This window comes from Syngnathoides biaculeatus, chromosome 10 (genome assembly GCF_019802595.1).
Source record: "Syngnathoides biaculeatus isolate LvHL_M chromosome 10, ASM1980259v1, whole genome shotgun sequence".
NCBI classification, from domain to species: domain Eukaryota; kingdom Metazoa; phylum Chordata; class Actinopteri; order Syngnathiformes; family Syngnathidae; genus Syngnathoides; species Syngnathoides biaculeatus.
The window spans coordinates 21,514,025-21,537,407 of NC_084649.1; the positions used below are offsets into that span (position 1 = coordinate 21,514,025).

The 23,383-nt window shown below is 42.5% G+C and overlaps 1 protein-coding gene across 1 annotated transcript in view; it reads left to right on the forward strand.

Annotated features, from left to right (window-relative positions):
- The window catches only part of igsf21a (immunoglobin superfamily, member 21a), a 300,524-nt gene that overhangs the window by 91,433 nt on the left and 185,708 nt on the right, over nucleotides 1-23,383 (forward strand). The window lies entirely within an intron of this gene.

Genomic DNA, 23,383 nt, shown 5'->3' on the forward strand with positions numbered 1-23,383 from the left:
TGGATGTGTAATTGGGGCCTCGTGCCGTTGTGCGCTTGAGGATTCGTGTGTGCCTGTGGAGCGTGTGGAAAGAGTGCCTCTTGCAGTGGGAGGCTGCCTATCTGCTCAGTTACCTTTTTATTGTTACCCGAGCAGTGATTCTTTTTGGAAGAAAAAAAAAAAACATTATAATCATACTCAATGCTTGCATTTGCTGTAGAACCTGTACTATGAGTGCATAGTAGGGAGCATTGTCTTTTTTTTTTTTTTCATATATGTTTTAAAATTCACCCACGACACTGAATCTAAACCAAAGATATCAATATTTTAGTTCAGGGTTTCTCAGAATTTTTGGATTCAGGGACTCTTGTAGGTGGTACATTTTTACAACCATCTCCCTTAAATGCATAACAAGGGTTGGCAAGTTCTCTACTATTGTAAAAAAAAAGTTATTTCACAATGGATTTTTTGAGGGGGGGAAAGCAAAAACTTACATTATGAGAACTCGTTTTGTTTCCAAATAAAAATCGATAAACTGAAAAGACCAAAGATTTAATTTGCCAGGTTAGAAAGTCAAAATCTTTTGAATACTTTTTCCCAAGATGATTCATATCCTGATATTCTGATAAGTTAAGTGGGGAGAAAAGTCGCATTTTAATAAGTGAGTTTATAAATTACATCTCTAAATTTTCTCAAGCCGATCCTGAATATATATTCTTGCAAAAATGACTTTATTCCTCGAGAATACCTTTTTGTTCGAAAGAGCCAAAACCAAAACTCGACTCCAAAACAAGAACTAACTTGCTAAAGATAGCAGCTAAGGTTGGAGGTGATGCAACTAGTCCAATCGTGTCCCCAGACCCAAACCCTGTTGAGATTCTACGGTGAAGGTGGAGATTCCATCATGGAGGAGTGGAAGAGGATTCCTGGGGCAACGATGCCCAAGAGGGTCGAAGCAGTACTGGAAAATAATGATTGCCACACTAAATTAGGATGTGGTTATTTCCCCTTAGGGGTGTACACACTTTTGTTGCCAGCAGTTTAGACACTGACTGCGTGTTATTTTGGGGGGGGGGGGCATCACATTTCCATCTTTACAAACTTTCGGCTGTTTGAGAAGCGCTGCATTTGGGCGTTTGCCTGATGTTGGTAGCGCAGAAGTGTATTTGCCAGACGGGGGCTGTCATCAGCCCACTTTTGGCCAATTGACTTTTGTAGCAAGAGCAAACTCGGCGTCATGATGAAGATTGATCTCAGCCCTTCTGCTGTAGGTCAAACGTTCATTAAGAGGAATCAAATCCCATCCAGCAAGCGGTTGACAGATGGATCCAATTAGCCGTGATGGTCCTATTTCCAAATGTCTTTTGACTTGTTCGGTTGCCCGGCGGGATTCTGAGCAAGTTGAAGGCACCGGGCACAAGTTGCATATGATTATGAGTGTTTGGTGATGAGACACAATAAAACATGTTGGAGCACCAACCTTCATTGTCTTCTGACACAGATGAAGAAGAAGTTTGGATTATTGACGTGTCTCGTTTCCCTAAGCAACTTTGTATCGCGCAAACTTTTCGCCCTCTACCGATGAAATTTCTCATCCACTGACAAATTAGATCGACTTTGACACTGAATACTTTATTTTAGCTTTTTTAAGCTAAACTGTATTTAACAGAGCGGCACAATGGCGCAGCTGAAGAGCGATGGCCTCACAGTTCTGAGAACTGAGGTTCAAATCATGGAGTTTGCATGTTCTCCCCGTGCCCACGTGGGTTCTCTCCGGGCACTCCGGTTTCCTCTGACATCCCACAAATATGCATTCATTGGAGACTCCATATTGCCCTTATGTGTGATTGTCTGTGGGACCGTTGTCGGTCTCCATGTGACCTTGCGATTGGCTTGCAACCAGTCCAGGGTGTACCGCGCCTCCTGCCTGATAATACCTGGGTTTGGCTCTAGCACTTCTGCGATCCTTGTGAGGATAAGCGGCTCAGAAAACGGATGGATGGATGTTTTTAGCAGACCTAGTATCAAATATCAACAGAATCCCCAGCCATTGTTATCAAGACACTGTTAGTGTGTCCCCTTTGACTGTGGTATTTTTTTTTTTTTTTGCTTTCAAGACAGAAGTCTGGCATTGCCGCTTCACGAGAAGCAATATAATTAATCACATCCTTGTCATCACAAAATCTTGTGGCCTCCTGTTGCGAGTGAGAATTCGAGGGCTCCGGCGCCTCACAAAACAGAGAAAAGACGGCGGTAGGATAGCGGTAGGAATAGACTGAAACCGTCGTGATTGATATGCATTGCACATGGAGTCTTTAATGGCTGCACACTTCGATAATGCAAAATCAAAGCAAAACATGGCAGGAACGAGATCAATGGTCAGCTAACCTCATTTGGGTGGAATTTAGGTTCTTGTTTTAAATACCGAAGCTAAATTATGCCAATATTCACAGCACCAAACTTTTAAGTAACTCTCCTTGCCTTTTATTGCTCAATATTGAGCTGCAGTCATTGGTTTAAAAATAAAAACCGAACCGCGCGGTCTTTGTGCGTGTTTTTTTCATTTTCATTTTTTTTTTAGTATGGGTGCTCGCCTTGGTTTCTAGCATTGGAAAAGAGCTTTAATTGGACCAATTTGATCATTTGCTTCAGTTTGGGATTCCCTAAACTGGATTAAATTGCTCATGGGATGGTAGAATCCCTCTCTGAATGTTCTGAACTCCTGGTTCCCTCTGTGTGTAACTGAGCGTAAATTTATTAGAATAATGCTCTACTGAGGAATTGAACCAAATGGTGAATGAATGTGCACTCAATCCATCATTGGTTCCGCCATGGTCAACAGGCTCTGAGTTCTGGTCAGGACAAAAAGTATGGTAAACATACATTATTATGGAAAACGATGCTATAACCATATCACAATTAATTATGAAGGTTAAGATGAAACACACTTACCGGTGAAAAGTTAGTTCTTCGCGACAGCCTGTACAATTTTTATAGCCAACAGCGCAACAAAAAAATCAAATCTAACATATTCCAATTAAATTTGATATGTTTCACAATGTGCAATTGTCAGGATGTTAAAGGACGTCAACTTTCACGTGAAATAGTCCCCAAACCACGGTTTGTCCGGTTTTTATTCGTCATTGGCGCGTTGCAACCATGTAGCGCACTCCATTTTTCCGGCTCTTAACTGATCTCCACCCGTTATACACTTATTTAGCTCCCCAAGATGCCCCCACCCTCCCACTTTTTAATTTTTAAAAAATATTTTAAGGTTTGCTTGTGTGATATTTTTTAGTCTCAGAGATCGGACTCACATTCTCTCCAAGTAGTATTATTTTAATAATTGTAATATCATTGTTGCAGAATCATCATTAGTGATTAATAACCAAGGCCCACGGTTCTTATTTTTGCATTTTATTCAGATAATAAATAGTGAAATGAGTACTGTATTTTAACATGGGAAAATAATTTTTTTAGCATTTTTATTGTGAGTGGGAATTCTATCGGTCAGACCTAATAAATTCTTATGTCCCTCCGTAAACTCCTCGGTGATCTTTTCAGCACGTTTTCAAATCTCCGTCTGACTCTTTTGTTTGGTGAGGGTCAAACTGGAACGATGCAATGGCTTGGCCTGGGCTCTCCAGTTTTCGCTGCGTCCATTTTGCAGCGGAAACCCGCGAAGACGCGAATAGTTCCTGGGTGCCCGAGGCTCAGTGGAGCACCGGGACAGAAAAGGCTGAAGCGTCTGGTTCGATCCGACAGAAAAGCTGCTGTGGCAGAATGAAGTAAAGGGAAGGCGAGTGATGCTCTAGGGGTTGTTCTTACTTGGGTATTTGTACCTTCCTAAACAATGTTTCAGATGGCCTTTGTATGCCAAAGGGATTCCCTTATTAAATTGATTTCTCTCAGCGGGATGAGGCTGAATCGCATTGTCAGGATTTGTGACCGGTCGAATTTGGCAGCGATTCTGGACTCTTGTTTGTACTGTCATCAGTCAGATAGATACTTAGCATCGTGGATAATGGATTTCAGCAGCAATAGATCACGTACATACACCTTAGATTAGATTTTTCTCAATAAAACGTTGTATTTGCCAACAAAGGAGCATGTTTAATAAAGAAATTACAAGATATTCAAGCAGATCAAAGTGCATATAAACTAAGCCATGAATGATCTTGTCTGCCATACACAGATCAAACACAGTGTGATTCAGGGATATGTCTGGCCTGGTGTACGTGATGGAATGGTTTTTTTTTTTGCCCGTTTTGGTTAGTGTGAATTACTTCTATAATACATTTCAAAAAGGAGATCATTCAATGGTGAGGTTTCCCAAACCGACTCTGATGTAACTTCATTCAATCCTGTGTCTGTGGGAGGGGGACTTTAATCTTCAACAAACGTTTGTAGGGTGCTGCCAAACTGTGGTAGGAAAACTTCAAAGTTCCATTAAAAAAAAAATAATAATAATTTGCCATAATTTCATTGAAAATATGGTACCTCTTTGGAAACCTCTTTCATGCTGCCTTCCTGGGAAATTGCTGTCTCCGTGGCTTAACGAAAAGCCCACCACGATGAAGTCGCCGCAGCGGGACATTGCGATGTCCGTCGTGCGTGTTCGCACAGCCGCCGCCGCTTGTCGACATCAGCGGTGACGGAGACAATTGCGGTCAACAACGAGGAATGTGATTGGCGAGTCTAGTGTGTTAAATTTCTGAGGTGTTCCGCTTCCAACGAAATATCAGAAGCCCCCAAAAATGTGCATATAAATTTCAATCCAATGAGAGGGAGTCTGATCAGACTGAGAAGAAAGTATCAAGTCATACAACAAAGTTTTTACAGCATGCTGGAACTCACAAAAGGCATCAAGCTGACAGTCTGCTTTCTCGCTGGATGAGCTGCTTTTGCCAGAGTTCTGTCACCTTTTATCTGTTACTCAAATCGCCCACGTTTGGTACAGTGTGTGGGGAGATTCCAGCTGTTAGCCCAAGAACAGGAAGAACCCTGATCTCAAAAATGATGGGAAGTCCGTGCTTGCGTGTACGCGCTCTGTTCGAAACATTTATCGCCCTGCGCAAAGGATGAAAAACTGTTGTTGAAGCGTTAATAAATGTTGCTCAAGCGGTGTTCAAAACAATGGTTAAAGATATAGTAGGGTATCAGTTGCAAGCATTGGTAGAGGAAAGTCTGAAGCTCGTGGGTCCTCGACTTTTTAATATTTCACAGCTATGGAACTTCACAGTTCTGACGTTGTTATTGAGTATTCAAGGTTTGGAAGGTTGGGTGATCTCTATGTCCTGCCAGACTGGTTTCAGAGCAAGCAGCGATGACCTTCCTTTAGCAAATTAAGGCTCTCTGAGAAGATGAACCTCCCAAAGGTGTCTGGTGACCAGTCAGGTGTGCTGGATCTAGAGACATCTAATCTTGCCATACCGCTTAGAAGGGGTTTGACTTGAGGAGGCTTGAAGAGTAGAGGCCATGGTTGAATGTTAAATTTCATGGCGGATGTGTCTGGTACTCACCAAACTGTGGTTCTGGCCCCCACAATACACATTTATGGACATTCATCTGCGAAACTTTGGTGACATCCCTGCAGTGACTTCTTAATTGGAACATTAAATGTATAAAGAAAGCATTCAGTTCGAAACATCCCAAGATTTGGAGAGTATATCCAATGCCCTGATAAATAAATCATCTGTGGGGGGAAAAAAAAAATCTTCTGGCACACATAACCGTTTGCCTTGAAGATGGATAGATGCGAGGAGCCGTGCCGGCGGATTTAACGGCCGCTGGATCTCTTTGCGCTGTGATGGGTCCGTCGCACCGTGACTGCCTGCTGCTGACACACTGACAAGATAGCGGTTGACGGGAAGGGCTTGTGGTGGTGATGCTGCTATCTAGCAAAGCACCTCCAGGCTTTGCTCCAGTGCTCTTCAGATTATTTCAACCGGGCGCTTCAGGGTGTAGTGGCCTCGCCCGCAGACGCGAGCCAGACTGTAGCATTTACGGCTAAATGCTAAAAAGATCGCGGACTGATGGAGTCGGCTGGGTATTCTTCTGACAGTGTCACACGGGCAAGCGCTGCATGAATTTAGATTTATATGACGTAAGGCAAAACGTGGCACACCCTGTTGACTTTAAACCATTGAAGATTTATGATCAGGACGTGGCTTGATGTTTCGTATAAAAGTAGACGTTTACTGGAGTAGGCTGCGATGTGATCAGTTGGACTTTTTTATAGTTATGGTTTCTCCCATTAAACCACGTAAATATTTCATTGGGTCCTCATATTATTACATTAACCCAACGTATTGACGGATAACTAGTTTTAAAATCAGATATTGTTCAAGTAACTGTAAAAGAGGAGTTTGAGAACAGACAAGTGCTTGAAATTTTGGTGCAGATTTGAGCATAACCAGAATAAAAAGTTTTTAACAGCAGCAATGCGGTGCCGATACTATCTGACCTTTTAGTGCTGTGCGGCACTCTGAAGTGGTCACAAAAATATCAATGTAAAGACCTTTAGAGATCAAGCGCATTTATACAGGAAAAAAAAATTGTACAAGTATTTTTTTAATGAAGGGTATGTTTTGATCCACACTGCACAATCCAGTTCGGGCGAACCGAGTAAACCTCCGCAGCTCGACGAAGCCCATTAGGCCTTCACCTTTATTATGTATCCTACAGAGAGCTCAAATTTGACACTCTGATGCTGTGCCTGTGCGGTTTAGAGAAATATATAACGCTTCACCTTGTAATACGCACTCACTTATTCAGAAAATAAAGGAGTCGGCATGCGGCAGCCTGAAAGCACTCAATGCCTGACCAGAATTGACTAAAAAGGAATGGAGCACTGTGCTATACAAAGTTCAATGTAAAGGGAGGGGGGGAAAGGGGGAGGCGAGTAAGAACTTTCTGATTCGGGCCTCTTCTTCAATTGTTTTTCCCTGCACTCAGCTTTTCCAGCAAACTCTTTTTTTTGTGGCTCAAACGTCCACTTAATGTTATGAAAGCGGCGCGTGAAAACTTGCAAAAGGTTAGCGACCCAGAAAGGAAGCCTTTTGTTGCGAGGCCACCGTCTGTTTTTGTGCGCTTTCGCTCGCGTGCTAATAGCCTCCCGTGAAAGGTCCAAATAGCCTCAAAAGGTTCGTCTTTGTTGCCTGACGGCATGCGACACGACTTGAGGGCATTTGTCGCTTCATAATACGCCCGTCGGAGGCTTTTTCTCTCACTCCTTCAAGTGAAGCCCACCTGCGTGGAAAAATGTGCAGTCTTGATTTGAGCAAGGAAGGGATTAGCTCGGATCCTACAGATTTTTATTGGATTGCTCCTGAGGTGAAAAATGGAAATGTGATTACAAGTGGGCCGTTCAAACCAAGACGGGCCCCACTTCATGGCTAAAGCTTCGTACGTTTACGTTTGGCTAGTGAGAGTACTCGAGTTCGATCCGCCACCTCTGGCACTCTTGGACGAGGTCGGCTGTGGCTTCGCGCCATCGGCTGTTTATTTTACAGTGGAAATAAACAGACTAGCATGCGTTAGGCGAGTGAGATTTGAATTACTGGACCAATTGTGTTCATCGGCTAAGGCTAAAGCTTGTACACTAAAATTTGGGTTCATTGGATCCTTTACAGTGGAGAACGTTTTTCGAAGAATTCTTTCATGACGACGTGAAGGCCGTAACTGTCTTAGTTACCCAACAAATTCCCGTTTTTTTTTTTTTTTTTCCAGAGAAAAAATTGTCATCTTGTGAGAATAACATTATTTCCAAGAAAGACAAAATTTATACAGTTTACAAGAATTAAGACACATTTTGCCAGAGTAAAAATTTGCAATCCAAGAATATAGTTTTACATTTCCAAGATAGTCACAACATTATGAAATCATAGTTAAGTTGATTAAAAGAAGAACGTCATAAAGTATTTATATGAGGGAATTTAACAAATGCAACCTCCTCTGATTATATTACACCTTTTATTCAGGTGCTGAAAAGTCTGCTTGTGATTAATTTTGTAAACTTCCGGCCAGTCTGAAACATCCCCGTCCATCCTTCAACATGTCCCATTCGAAAACTTGCCGCCGAGTGTTCATGTTTGCTATGGACGTCTCAGAAAGACAAACACAGCGAACGTACATATATGTGTAGATCTTTTTAGAAACGTTTGTTTTAAATTTAGGTTAGGATGAGGATATAACATACGTTAGCGCCCTCTATGTAGAAGAAGGGGAACTATGAGACTGGGGGATTTCCCAGGAAGCGTTTGTTACGTACCCAGAGTTCCCCTGTTAGTATTAATCACAAGGAGACTTTTCAGCACGGGGGAGCGCTCAGACCGTCACAGCTGTTTTCCGTGTGGACTCTAATTAGACCATGTATTTATAAATTTGGAGTTTTGTCACTGGCATTGCCAGTTCGTTGCCTTGTGTCAGTGTGTTGCGTTCACTGCCAATTGGATTCTCCACCACTGAGAGTAAGTGCAGTGTTGAGCTATCTTCGTCACAGCGATTCTGTGCCCTTTGGTTACTCCCGTCTCTTTAAGCTTGTTAATTTGCCCCATAGTTATCGGACCTTGCTGAATGTCTTTTTGGATCCTGCCTAGCCTCGCGTTTTTGTGCCTCTGCCTTGTTTTGGACTGCTTTTTGGTATTGACCCGCTTCCGAAATAAAACCACGTCTAACATCATGCCCTTGTCTGGGAGTCCTGCATTTGGATCCGCCCCCGCGCCGTTGGTTCGTGACAGCATTCCAGTCCCCATATTTTGATGGTGCCTTACGCTGCATGAGTAGAAGAACATTGCTCTAATCACACGTTTGCTGCTTTTGGGGTGGGGGTTCACCTACGTACAGTGAAACACAGCGAGTTTTTTGTTTTTAATCCCTTCAAGTGGAGTGCAACGACAGGCAGCGTAGCGTCCCCGAAACGTCTGAGACGGCGATAAGCTATGCGTTAGAAGATAACGGCGTATTAACATACGTGGCAGCTATCTGCCTTTCAGCCAAAACGTGGGAAACCCAATCATCCTGTTGACATTTGAGACGCGCCAAAATGGGATGTTTGCACTCAGCCAGACGCCGGGGAAACAATGACGATATTTTCGGCGACGCTCGCGTGGCATTTGCATTCAAACGGATCCGATGCCCCCGGGGAGGGCCGTGGGCAGGAGGTCTCCCATACGTGCGCCACAATCCAAGAGAATGTCACCGTTTTGACAAATCTTTCCTCACGCAAAAAAAAAAAAAAAGCACATCAAGAAAAAAATGCTTAAACGGGTGATGTGCTTACCCCCCCCCCCCACTATTTTCCAAGCGCACTTCGAATGATCAAATGAGAAATCTTGTGATGATCCGAGACAAGTTTTTGCCCCGGGCGAGGGAGTTCAATCAGTGAAGTAACTTGCGTTTCTCCACCCCTTCCAAAGTCGTTCATTGGCAGGCGTCGGCCTTCCCGCTTGATGTCTTCAACTTGCGTGGGAGTTCGGAGCAACTCTCGTTCCCTGCGTGGAACCAGAGTCGCGCCCCCCCCTGCGAGATTTGAAACCGCTTGTGATCATCAGTTGCACAATTTGATCGCTATTTTCCCCTTTATGTAGGCAATAGATGTATAAGCTGCTTTTTTTTCAGGTTGATGGATATCGACCTCATTAAAAACGCAGCAGTCGTCTTCAAGCTTGGCCTAGCTAGCAAATCACCTCCTACATTCTCCTACCAAAAAAATGAGGATTATCTCTTTTAGCCATTTTTTTTTTTTTAATTACGCGATAGACTTTTATTCTAAAGTTAAGTTTGGGGGGAAAAAAATGGTGACAGTCGTAAAAGCCAGGCTGACCCGAAAGCCGTGAGGAAAAAGTACTATTCTGCCATGACTTTTAATCCAAAACATGTTGTCACGAAAAAAAAAAACCTTTTGCGACTTGCACAGACATGCTGGATTGTTGATAAATGGGTCACGGATCCGTCCCTTGGCAGTTTCCGGGTCCTTTTTGGTTGTAGCGCTCGAACTCTTTGAATAGCAAAGACAGGTGATCGTGCACCGGCTGGGAGAATGAATGCGCTGCCGCTGGCGACTTCTTTTCTGAGAGAAATCTTTGCGGCGGCTCTCGTAATTCAAACGCTCTTGCTCGCGATTTCGCTCTGGATGACTTCTTATTTCCGTGTAAAGGAGAAGACGTGTGTACTCAGCGTCCAAAAAGCTCCTCAAAAAGTCGCGAGTTAAGGTATGTGTGCTTTGATGATGTTAACTTTCTTTTCTTGGATGTTGTAGGCTCTTCTTTTGTCTCTTCACTGAGCCTTTTCCGCTTCGAAAAGAAATTTTCCAAGGATGTTTTTTTACTCATTTTGCTAGATTGCGGGGTTAAATTTTGGAGCTTAAGTGACCGAGATGTAACCAAGAGAATGCGGTCATTTTTCAAAATAAAAGATCAGACTTGGGATAATGAATATAATGGAACGGATTATTTTTTCGGCTGCCCGGTAACAATTGATCAACTGACCGGTACCGGTCCGCGGCCCGGGGGTTGGGGACCACTGCTGTAAATAACTGGAGAGGAAGTTAGTATGGAGACACAACAGGTTTTGACAGAAATTTCTAGTCTGAGCCCTGCTTTGCTGGAAGTATTGATGAACGGCAGCAGAAATCCAGAAACGGCCAAACCTCGACATTGCAGGACAATAAAATAAAAAAAAAAAAACCTAAACAAAAACAGGTAAAGCACAAGAAGACCTAAAATTGAGCAAAACTGAAAATACCAAAATCCCCAAAAAACTATCCACTATTCTTCAATATAGCTGCTGAGAGTATTTATTAAAGGTCATGAAATGAATGATTTTTAGTATGTTATTAATGAAAAAACGGCAGCCGGTATGGACCCATCCATTTTTTTTTCACCCCAAAACACGATTTTGACGTATATGCCTTTTTGTAACTCCCGCCATGAAGATTCTCTCGAGGGATTTGTTTTCGACAAGAAGCAGCAAGTGACATTGGAGGCAGTAGCGGACTCGTTTCTTTCTATTAGTTTTACCTGCGGGAAGGTAGCTCGTTGTTCCTTCGTGTAAGCCAGAATGCCGGCTCGTTGCATTGCTGGATATTGCTTGAACACTCGGGAGGATGGATTCGTTCTTCATACGTTTCCAAAAGATCCGGTTCGTCGTGACTCATCTCCGCCGTGGAAGTGGATCGAACAGGGAGGCGGTTTGGCTGTGATGTCATCGTCGCTCGCGGGCGGCGTTGTTTTTATCACCGCCACGCAGAGGTGGATTGGGCGGCGAGGTGCTTTGGCCGTGATCCGCATATCATCTAAATATGGCTGGAGACAATAGGGTAATATTGCCCTGGTAACTTCACTCGGTTGTGAGATGTTCTCTTCTTCGCAAAGAGCTTCCGTGTCAGAAAGGGCGTGTTCATCTCCCACAGTAGGGGGCACGCCGTGTTTTCATTGGCTAATGTCCGGGGTGACGTCACGGGCAGGAGATCCAGGCAATATGGCGACCACTTGGATGTCACTTGACTTCCGAAACGTTGCGCATGGATGAGGCGGTCTCCGCTCATTTATTTTTTCGTATAGACATTGAAGTGAATAATGTTATGAATTTTTCATTTCAATATCTATTTTAGAATGTTTATCAGGATGACACTTGAACTTTAAGGAGAGACATTTCTTTGAAGTAAGGCATTAATTTGAGAGGGAGTCCTTCATTTTATTTGACTCAAATAGGTTGCTGGCGAATACCGGCAATGTCCTTTTGGTCTTGGTCACAAGTCGCGTATCAATGCGCCGTGTTTTGTTGTTTTGTGTGTTCACAGTCTACAAAAGGCTGGATTTGTCCAAAAAAAAGTTAAGTCTGTTTTGCCCCCCATTGATGAATCGCTCTGAAGTCACACCATGGCATCTCGCCTGGACACCTACGCTTGAAAGTCCGACCAAATCAGCGTGTGGTCGGCAAATCAAACTGTGCTGTATGAACTAGTAAATCAGTGATTAAAACGGGATTCTCTTTTTTTTTTTTCATAAGCGCTTATGCAAGTGTTACATCATTTGAAGTTTGAGCTTGCATTTTCAATTTTGCAAGTGTGACATGTGGTCATATTTTCACTTGCTTCGTGGCTATGAGACCTTGCGCATTTTGCTTGTGGACGACACACGCAGCCATTCATTTGGAAATCAGATACTTCAGGGTCAATTTTACAATGTTGAAACATTGGGAAAACTGGACGAAATATGCCATAACATGAAAAGATGTTACTACATCATGTGAAATCAGGTTTATTTTAATTTTGTTCATTCATTCCCACCACTTATTGCTTTTGTTGTCGTTATTTTTTTCTTAGTGTGTTGTGCATTGTATATATATATATATATAATATATATATATATATATATATATATATATATATTTTTTTTTTTTTTTTCTTTTTTTTATTCATAAGTATTGCATCTAGACTTGTCAGAACAGGCATCACACAAGGGTTCCGATACCAAGAAAATTTTAAATCTAATTATTTATTTTTTATTTGAAGTGAATATGTCAATCATTGTACATACTTTTTGGAACATTTGTTGTAAGGTGCTTTGAGGTGGTATCATTTTTCTTCTTTTTTGACTACTATGATTATTATTTTTTTCCCCCTTTAAGGGAAATTTCTTTGCTCACTTACGGGTATGAACTTGGTTGAGGATGACCTGCTAGATCAGATAATTGGAGATGAGAGAAATCCTCCTATTCTGTCATTTATAAAGGTGTTATTATTAAACTGTTAATGAATGTAAATTAATTTTATTTTTTCTCTCCCTTTTTCTTTTCTCATTTTTTTCTTTTTTCAGTCTGGAAAAAAACAAATAATATAAAAAAAATATACATATATTTTATGGTCCCCTTCCCAAAACACCATTCACCTTATTTCCTGCATTATTTTATGTAAAGACTACACACATTTTAAGCAACAAATTATATCCGACAAGGCTTCGGGATTTATGACGTCTCCTTTCCTCCACTCCTGAAGATTGCTTTCATACAATTTGCGATGTGATCAATCTCCGGGTAGGAATGCCATACTGTGCGTTGATACAGTCACCCCGCGCGCGTGGATCTGAATTGGATCTTTAGGTTTTTAATACACGATCTCGCTGCGTTCAAAGGCAGCCAGTCAACGCGGCTTTGGGTGAGGAGGAGGAGGAGGAGGAGGAGGAGGAGGAGGGTTGTTAATCTGCACGCTTGACGTCACTGGATAGGCTGAAATTGTGCAGATGGGCGAGGAAGCGAGGATTGTGTGGCTTCTACATGCATCTGACAGATTATTCCCCACTTTATGCATGCTGACTTCCTCCATACGTGGCGCGGGGGGAATTTATTTTTTGCCTCGGGGACAACATTCCCGCGTTGAAAATACTACTACTGCTAATAAAAGCCATCAATCTGTCATCGCACAAGTCGGTCCCGCTCGTGAGTCAGTTCCGTGACAGGACATTCCGGAACGTCTGCCTCCCGCGATAACATTCATCTGCGAAACCTCTGATTTACCTCGTGCAAATAGAGAATTCATCTGCGCCAACTTGAATCCTTCAAGCATATTACGGCTGCAGATGTCTCTGCATCGAGGATGCCGGTTAATACTTGGCTCATGCAGAGGTTGTTTTTTTCGCCACATCTCTGCACAAAGATAACGTTTATTCCTAGTAAAACTGTCAGTTGTCACTCAGCGCTAAAGTAAGGATCGCGGGAAAACCTTGTTTACCCGCTTGTCGCGTCAAGGTCGGCCGGCCGCCACGGCCTCGCATGCTCTCGCGCGGGAGCGGACCTGTTGCGTAAACGGATCATCTGAGGGGTCATGGTGTGATATCGGCTCCTCGTGCGGCCGTAATCTCGAGCGGGGATGCCAGCGCAAAGTTGAAAGCTGTTTACAGAAGCTGAGGATGTGCCGTAACGCTGCGGGAGAGTTGGGCACGAGTCTTTTTTTTTTTTCTACGCTTTTGGCTTGAAAGGTGGTTTTCAAAACCAAGCGCTAGTTAATTTGCTAACTTAGTGTGATAAAAAAAAATGGTGCTCTTTGCATAATGGGGTAAAATGCAACATGATGCCAACAAAGCCCTGTGGGGAAAGAAAAGTAGTGATTGGCATCAAGGAAGTATGTAGCTGTGTAGCATCTCTATTGTTCTAAGATCTGTGTGTGCTGGGGAGGAGCCATATTTACCCTGGGTGGTTATTGTAAAGTCACGGTCTTTATAGAACTCGTGACATCACTATGTTCACGGCGCCATATTGAGAATATTTACAATACCCCGAGACTTGTTGTGCCGTTGGTTGTTACAATAGACGTGACAGATATTCAAAAGGATCATTGTGTGGAATAGCAGCTGAAGAGACCCGAAAATATCGATGGATTTCGGCAATTAAACATGATGGATGGCGCCCAAACAAAATACTCACACGCCTGTGGAGTGAGTAGTGATCGCTTCATTTCAGGTAGGATTTATTCTGCTAAATCTTAAATTACCAAAAAGTAGTTATAATGCCAATTTGGTGTGTCGCAGGGATTTAGGGAGGTTAAGCGTGGCTGCAATCGCTTCCATGTACGTTCCGTGGAGACGACGCCGTCATTTTTTTTTTTTTCCCCCAATCATAGTTAATGAATGCAGGTTTCTGGAAAACCAGGGGTCATTTATTTAAATGTTTGTATTGAATGCTAGCTGAAAAGATCAATGGATTCCGGCAAAAGTTAACGTGTCGCCAAGCACGCTTCCGCGTTCACGAGCAGTCAACCGTCTTTTTTTCAATCTTAGTAAATGAATGTGAGTTTGTGTAAAACCAGGGGTCATTTATTTCAACATTGATATTTGTGTTGTATACTAGCTTAAAAAGATCGATGGATTCCGGCAAAGGTTAACGTGCTTCTGCGTTCACGAGCCATCAAAACTGTCACTATGTGTGATTTTTTCCTGATGAGAACAGATCTAGCAACAAAGTATTCGTATGCGTCCAGACTTTTATATGATTTCACATTTTTCCGTGTAAATCTTGATGATTTATTCACCAGATCCATGTGTAAATCCAGTTGTCCAAGACAAGCAGAAGCCAATTAAAAGTCCAATTTCATATTGGCAAAAACATCGACTCCGGCATTAAGTACGGGTCCTCTATGCCGAGTTTATCAAATTTTTCCACGTACCGTCGTTTATTTTCACCTTCTAAATGTGTGACGGTATCGGACAAGACTCGGGGGGTCGTGCTACAAGATTTTATTTTTGTGTCATCTCCAACTGACTTAGCATTGAGCAATTCTTACCTTGACCGGCAATATGGCGAGGTAAACCAAAGTCACGTGTTTTGATGACGTAGGTGCACGAGCTCTATAGCATGCGTATGTTTATGTAAACAGCAACTTCCCGAGTATTAACATTAAGATTCATGCATTATTCACAGAGAGACTCAACCAAAATTTCAGGCAAAACAAGATGCTCCCTCATTATGTTAACACATTTCTGAATATGCACTCAAATATAACGTTTCTGTTTTTTCTCCTTTTCCTCTCGGCGCTGTCAGCACGCTACATGAATGTTGTTCTCCTTATTCTGTAGGTGTACCGCAAGGGCATGTACGACGACAAGCGTAGAAGCCCAACATGATTTCCTTTGTTACGCTTCTCCATTTTTTCCCCCTTACATTTGTCTCTATGAGCCAGAGCCTCAAATGTACATTATTAATTAAATGTACACACACATACAGTTTTAATCACATATAGTGTTTTCTTTTTTAATTGCATTCCATCCCCTGTGACTTTTCATGCGAGCCTACGAGCAGTCGCCTCCATTTTTCTTTACTTTTATGCGAGTGGCGATTTCTCTCCCTGAGCAGAATCTCCGATATGAAAATTGCTGTTCCTCGCATCTGAAACGACTCACAATTAATTTTATTGCTGCTTGAGAAGCCGTTATATTAAATACAGCACGAGGCGTGTTATCAACGCAGTCGGAGGGGCGGGCAACCCGCGGGATGGTTACGGCGAGCCGGTATTAAGCAGTTAATAAACGGCGTGGAGTGTGGCTGTAAAGATTTAGTCAGGTGTCGTTGGAATGAACACTTTGCTTTTTATGACTCGTCACCTTGGACATTTTGAGTTGAGAACGCCATCCTTGGGACTGGCCCGGGATGGCAAGATTCCATAAGCACCAATACATTTTTTTTTTTTAGGTTTACACTCATTAGTTGGTAAACATTCAGTACGTTAAAGAAGAAAATGGATGTTGGATTCTGCCCGACAGCAGCTATTTCTTTAACTTTTTGGGAAATGAACAATGCGGCTGTACCAGTTTGATCAGTCTGAATCGGAAAAGGCAGTTATTGATTTCGTATCTCTGAAAAGCTTCTCGGCGGCACGGTGGAGACAGTTTAGAGCGTCTGACTCATTCTGAAGACCGGGGATTCAAATCCCGACCCCACCTGTGTGTTGGTCGAGAAATTTGTCTCTGGTAGTTGGAGCTAGTTTTGGATGACAATTGAGAGAAAATACCATAATTTGGCGACACTGTGGATCAGCTGGTAAAGCATTGGCCTCACAGGTCTGAGGTCACTGGTTCAATCCCGGACTTCCCTGTGTAGAGTTTGCATGTTCTCCCCGTGCCTGCGTGGGTTTTCTCCGGGCACTCCGGTTTCCTCACACATCCCAAAAACATGCAACATTAATTGGACACTAAATTGGCCTTAAGTGTCATTGTGAGTGTGGCTGTTTGTCTCTATGTGCCCTGCGATTGGCTGGCGACCAGTTCAGGGTGTACCCCGCCTCCTGCCCGTTAACAGCTGGGATAGGCTCCAGCATTTGTAAAGGAAATACCATTTGGTACATACATACGCCGCAGCTACATAATAGCCACAAGTGTCCACATTGAAACGTGACATATTTCCAAAGAAAGACGGTACACAAAGAGTTTAACTCTAGTGCCGCTGCGCTAACGCTAGCGCCGCACTAACAGGGCCGGTTTAAAAAAAAAAAAAAAAACCATACTGATGAAAATCAGAGACACGGCAGTGACAAACTAGCGCAGTGCTAACAGGGGGGGGGACCGGTAAAAGTCACTTCCTCGGCACATATATTTCACCGATCTCACTCTTACCTTTTCCTCTTGAGTGCCCCCTTGCGGCCGTTAGAAAAAATGCACAAATTAGTTGCATCACCGCATGAACCGCAGGGTTGAAAGCGTGTGAAAAGTCGCGGCTTATAGGCCAGAAATTACGGTGCTTTTGGGACGTAACGAGTGAGACACTGGAAGATGGCATACAAGAATATGCACTGTAAATGTGAAAAATAGTTGCATCACCTCCTGGAGGTTTTTTATACAATAGTGTGTAGTACAACATCAAATTCCGCCTTTTGTTGTGGCGATTTTAAGATGGAGATTAGATTTTGGAACGGCGGATTTCGGTCTCAATTGTCTCCGGCGACACTTTCCGCACAAAGTTTCAAAAGCTCGGAGCTTCAGCCGTCGGTGTTGTCGATGTTGTCCTGTCTCATCGCCGATGTGGATATAAGTATGAATCCTATAATCTCACCTCTCTCGCATTGATTGTGCTCCGGGGGTGGCCGTGCCTTCGGAGCTCGGGGACTCATTCATCCCGCACGTTATTAGACCTTTTCACGCGGGCCCGATTCAATCCCGTCTGCAATGAATGTGATTCACGGGCGGCGGTAACAAAGAAAGTCGCGTCAGCGGGAAAAACAAGCGGGTAAGATTGAAAATGATCCGTCTGTCATCATGAACTGAGACGATCCCATTTGAAAGGGATGTTGATTTAAAAAAAAAATAAATAAAATAAAAATAAATAAATAAGGGTAGCAATATTGAGACCGATCTTAATAAAAGCTACGATTCTCCCTCAATCAGCTTCAAATTTAGAAAACTTATTCAAGCTGGTTGATGTTGAATGAGAGATGTCAGAGAATCTCGGGACCTTGTCTCTATTACCTCACTATCGCCAACCTTCCGTTGGATTATTGTTCTGTGTTAGTAGAACAAGGTTATTTTCATACAATATGCGTCCATACAAAAATATTGGAAAACTGGGGCCAATTCCTTCATTTTCTTGCTGATTGAAAATAACTGGTTTTGAACACATCCATTTCATGTGAGCGATAAGTGCTGGATCATGTGACTGGAATTCATTCATTCATTTTATGATTCATCCTTATCCTCACGAGGGTCATGGGAATGTCGGCGCCTATCTCACCTATCAACGGGCCAGAGGCGGGGTACACCCTGAACTGGTTGCCAGTCAATTGCAGGGCACGTAGAGTCGCAATCACAATATACCTAGGGGCAATTAAGAGTCCCCAATGAATGCATGTTTTTGGGAGGCAGCTCGACGCAGAGAAAACCAGAGCGCCTTCTATTGGTGGAAAAATGAGAAATTCTGCAGGAGCATGTAAATTATCAAATAAAGATGCTGTTGATTGAAACCAAAACCATTTTTCACATCAATGTTACCTACTCTAGGGGTACCCAAACTTATTTTGCCTCAAGATCTACTTTTTAAGCAGCCAACCTCTCCTACGGTCAACCTTGTTTGGCGGCGTGGGCGTCGCGACCATGTCTCCGATTGGAGAGCGCAGAGAACTACCGGTGAGGTAAAATTCTGGGTCGCCGCGTGATCGCACGAGCCAATCTTGCACAACACAAATTAATTAATGTCAATTTTTTTTTTTTTTTTTTGTCATTACCCGAATTTACACCGGTGACTTGCACTGAAGCGAGTCAGCAGGGGATGCGTAGCTGGGACAGGAGTCGCTGATAGCCAGCCTCAAGCACATCTCCAAATGATCATCAGTCATGGTGCAACGGTACTTGGACTTGATGATTTTTCATCCGGGGAAAGGCGGACTCACATAAATAAGTGGAGCCAAATAATGAAGTCGAGGATGTTTGGCTTTTCCTCACGTCGGGTAACTTTTAAGTGAGTTCCAAAACGGCGGTGACAAACGCTCCCACTCTCTGACGTCCCTTCCACATTTGCTGGGTCAAATCTTCAGTGATGGCTCCTGAGTGCCGTGTAACTGTACTTCTTGACAGCTGGAAAGCTTTAATCGAAGATATTTCTTCCTTATTTCTAAACCCCCGAAACAATGTGTCACTGCTTCAACGGTTGCCTCTTTTACGATCTCCGCTTCTTGGAAGGACTTCTTAACGATGACGTGACTCAACCGAAACAATGCGCCCGTGACGTCTTTGGCTTTTGAAGTACTTCGGGGGAAAAATAACTACTGTCTGGACAATTGGGATTTTAGTTTCTTTACCTTTCCCTTTCTCAGCTCGATTTTGGTGAGGAAGTTAGTGTCCTATTTTCCATGTGCGCTCCTAAAATGCCGGTCCACATTTCTCTTCTTTGGTGACGCGATGGAATTGGCAGAGGAGGGGTACGCATGTAAAAATCGTGAAAAAATACTCCCATTTTTTTCTTGGTCCAACTCCCCCACTCATTTTATACACTTTCTTAAATTGAACAGAAAAAAGATCATCCATCCATCTATTTTCTTGCGCTTATCTGAGGTCGGGTCACGGGGGCAGCAACTTTAGCTGGGGAAACGCAGACTTCCCTCTCCACAGCCACTTCCTCCAGTACTTTTGAGGGGATCCCGAAGTGTTCCCAAGGCAAGCCGAGAGACCAAGCCTCTTAAGCGTTTCCTTGGGCGTCCCCGGGACATCCTCCTAGCGGGACATGCCTGGAACACCTCACCGGGAAGGCATCCAGGAGGTATCTGAATCAGATGCCCGAGCCATTTCATCTGGCTCCTCTCAATGCGGAGGAGCAGCGGCTCGACACTGATGACGGAGCTTCTCATTGTAGCTCTAAGGGAGAGGCCGGAAACACCACCTCGGCCACTTATATCCAGAATCTTCCTCTTTTGGGCATGACCCACAGCTCCTGACCATAAGTAAGGGTAGGAACATAGATCAGCCGGTAAATGGAGAGATTCGCCATCCATCTTCGCTCCTTCTTATCCAGACCGGACCGATCGCAGACGCTGTACCAATCCGCCTACCCATCTCCGGTTCGATTATAACCATCGCTCGTGAAAAAGACCCCACAATATTTGAATTCCTCCACTTGGGGAAAGATCTCATCCCCGAACTGGAGAGGCCACTCCACTGTTTTCCGACGGAGGACCATGGTCTCAGATTTGGAGGTGCTGATTCTCATCCCAGCCGCTACTCGCTCAGCTACGAATACCAATCATGCGACAGGACGTATGAAAAAATAACAGTGGTAACCTTCTTAACAGAAATACTCAAGTAAAAGTAAAAAGTCATTTGCATTACGACTGAGAAAAATTTGAGTAAATTTAAATTGTAGCTTTAGTTTACAGAAAGTCTGTAAAAGCAACTGTGAAACACTGGTGTGTTTTCTTTTAGACTGCATAAATTTATGCATTTATGCATGACTTTCGCAATTCCAGGATGAGTTTCCACTTTGGTTGTCATGTTGAGCAATTTTTTGCTTCCATAAAAATGGAAGAATTGAAAACATCTAAACTGTTTGTTGTATTTTATTTTGTTGACATCTTAATCAGCCTTCATGTGATTGTATTTTCCCAACACAAGAAGTCAAGAACGTTTGCCACGGCCAATGCCAAGTTTTGGCATTAAAAAAAAAAAAAATTGTTGGCATGTTTATGCCTTCACTTGCGTCTTTCGGCTTCTTCTGCTGCTTCCTCTACTTTTTTTGTTTTCTTCTTCTTCTTGCAAACTCGTACCCCAGAGTCTGTAACGCCTGTTGTATATATTAATGCAGACAGTCGACAACTTTATCAAACTTTTTACCCAAGGATTCAGTATAAACAGACTGTATTTGGGAGATGTATTGAGAAATTCAAGCAAAAAACCTTGCAGTGTTCTTTTATCCACACATGTGTTTGTGTGTCTATATATATATATATATATATATATATATATATATATATGTGCGTGTTTAGTCAGCCATTGATCCATCGACTGAGCCATTAATTTTTAAGTGTAATTGAACTCTAAATTCGGGGGGAAAAAATAAAATAAATATATATATATATATATATATATATTTGTTTTTTATTTTTATTTTTTTTTTTTAAATTGCAGGGTTACAATATTTAAAGTTGGAAACCTTGATAATTTTCAAACACATAAGGAGAATAGATATTTGTTTCACGGTGTGGACGTGACGAGTTGGTCGTTAAATGAGCTTTAATTGTAACAGTACATTTTGTGGAAAAGATATGAATTCAATATCTACAGGGGAAAGCAGTTTTCCCTTCGTATTTTCAGCCATCTAAAAATAATTTCCTTAAAGTAAAAAATGTATTGGTTGGTAGTTTTCCGCTAATGTCACTTAAATAGTGAGTCAAATGCTAAATATTAGTCTTAGGAAGTGGTATGAATAATTAATGAAAAGAAATAAAAGATGCTGATAGTGTTTTTGTATTCCTGGTTTTGTTTCATGAAATACTATTTATGCAGAGCACAGCTTTTTAAAATGAATTACCAGGTAATTTCCATATATTCTAATTAAATTTTAAATTTTAAAAATGCTAAATCTGTTCAAGTGAATATTTCTGCGATCCCTCCCAATCAGAAAAGTGCATAGGTAAATGTCACTTTTGGTAAATAAGGCGTATTGCTATGGTGCAAATATTGCTGATCGTATTGTTCCTGAATAGCCTCGACTAAAAGTAAAATTCACAGTACTCACCAGTCGAAACTTCGCAATATTTCAAAAGATCTAGGCTTAGCGTTGTTTTTTTAGGTAAAGACAGGACCAGGATGTGCTGATTAAATGGAAACAGCTCAAAATGCGTCTTCGCCCTTCCGTGTCTTTTTGCGCCGCTGTAGTTCCCATTACGTCAAATGACTTCCCATCACGATGCATTTGTGTAGTCGTCTCCAGGCTCCGCCATGGTGACGATAATGATGCACCTGTTTGGCAAAACAAGCCTCGCCTCTTAAATTGAAACAATTTGCTTTCATTTTGTCGCTCTTGATGGATGACTCACCCCACGCGACCGCCGCCGTTTCCTCGTCTGACCCGGGGCCCGTTTCCTCGTTTGGCCGCCGCCTTCGAGGCGAGAAGAGCGTGCGAGAATGCCCGCATTAGAGCTCGCCACGGCTGAGCGAGCATTAAGCCGACGTTCGGCGGGATAGCGAGCCCGCCATCGCGTCACGGAAGAACATGCTGGCCTGATCGGTAGGTTACCCGAATCGACCAAAACCCGGTGGTCAACGTCGTCATCTGAAATGTACAACGAAAAACCCACACCACCTACGAGAGGATTTCGTCACATTTTTGTTCCAAGATGCGCTTGAACGCCAACGCAATAATTGGTGTCAAGGAAGTATGTTAAAGTCAAACATCTTGACCATTTTAAGATCTTTGAATGTTGGGGACGACCGAAGGAATTTTTAGTCATTGATTAAGTGAATTTGTGGACTATAAATGCGGGGGGGGGGGAATTGTTGTTCATCTTTTTAAAGTCTATCTCTCTCTCTCTCTTCTCTCTCTCTCTCTCTCTCTCTATTGGTCTGAATGAAAAGATTATCAACAGTATCTCTCTCTCTCTCTCTCTCTCATTGGTTTGAATGAAAAGTCTATCTATCTATCTATCTATCTACTATCTATCTACTATCTATCTATCTATCTATCTATCTATCTATCTATCTTCTATCTATCTATCTATCTATCTATCTATCTATCTATCTATCTATCTATCTATCTATCTATCTATCTATCTATCTATCTATCTATCTATCTCTCTATCATTTACTGCACCTCATAAGTATGTACTGATGTGCAAATCACAAGTCGCAAGTTGTTCATCTTTTTAAAGTCTCTCTCTCTCTCTCATCTCTCTCTCTCTCTATTGGTCTGATAAAAGATTATCAACAGTATCTCTCTCTCTCTCTCTATTGGTTTGAATGAAAAGTCTATCTATCTATCTATCTCTCTATCTATCTTCTATCTATCTATCTATCTACTCTATCTATCTATCTATCTATCTATCTATCTATCTATCTATCTATCTATCTATCTATCTATCTTCTATCTATCTATCTATCTATCTATCTATCTATCTATCTATCTATCTATCTATCTATCTATCTATCATCTATCTATCTATCTATCTCTCTATCATTTACTGCACCTCAATAAGTATGTAACTGATGTGCAAATCACAAGTCGCAAGTCTTGGGTTTCAATCTTGCTGATGACAGAGTCGCACATAAGCCACTTTGCACTCAGTACGTGTACTTTCATTAGTTACCTGTAATAACACATTCACATAATGGTGCCCTGATGTGTCGCTGACTTCCCATGGCGTTTCAAGCCAAGTCGAGTTTATCGTGTATTTTCGCCAAGCCGAGTCTCAAGTCCAAAACCCGCAGACCCGTGT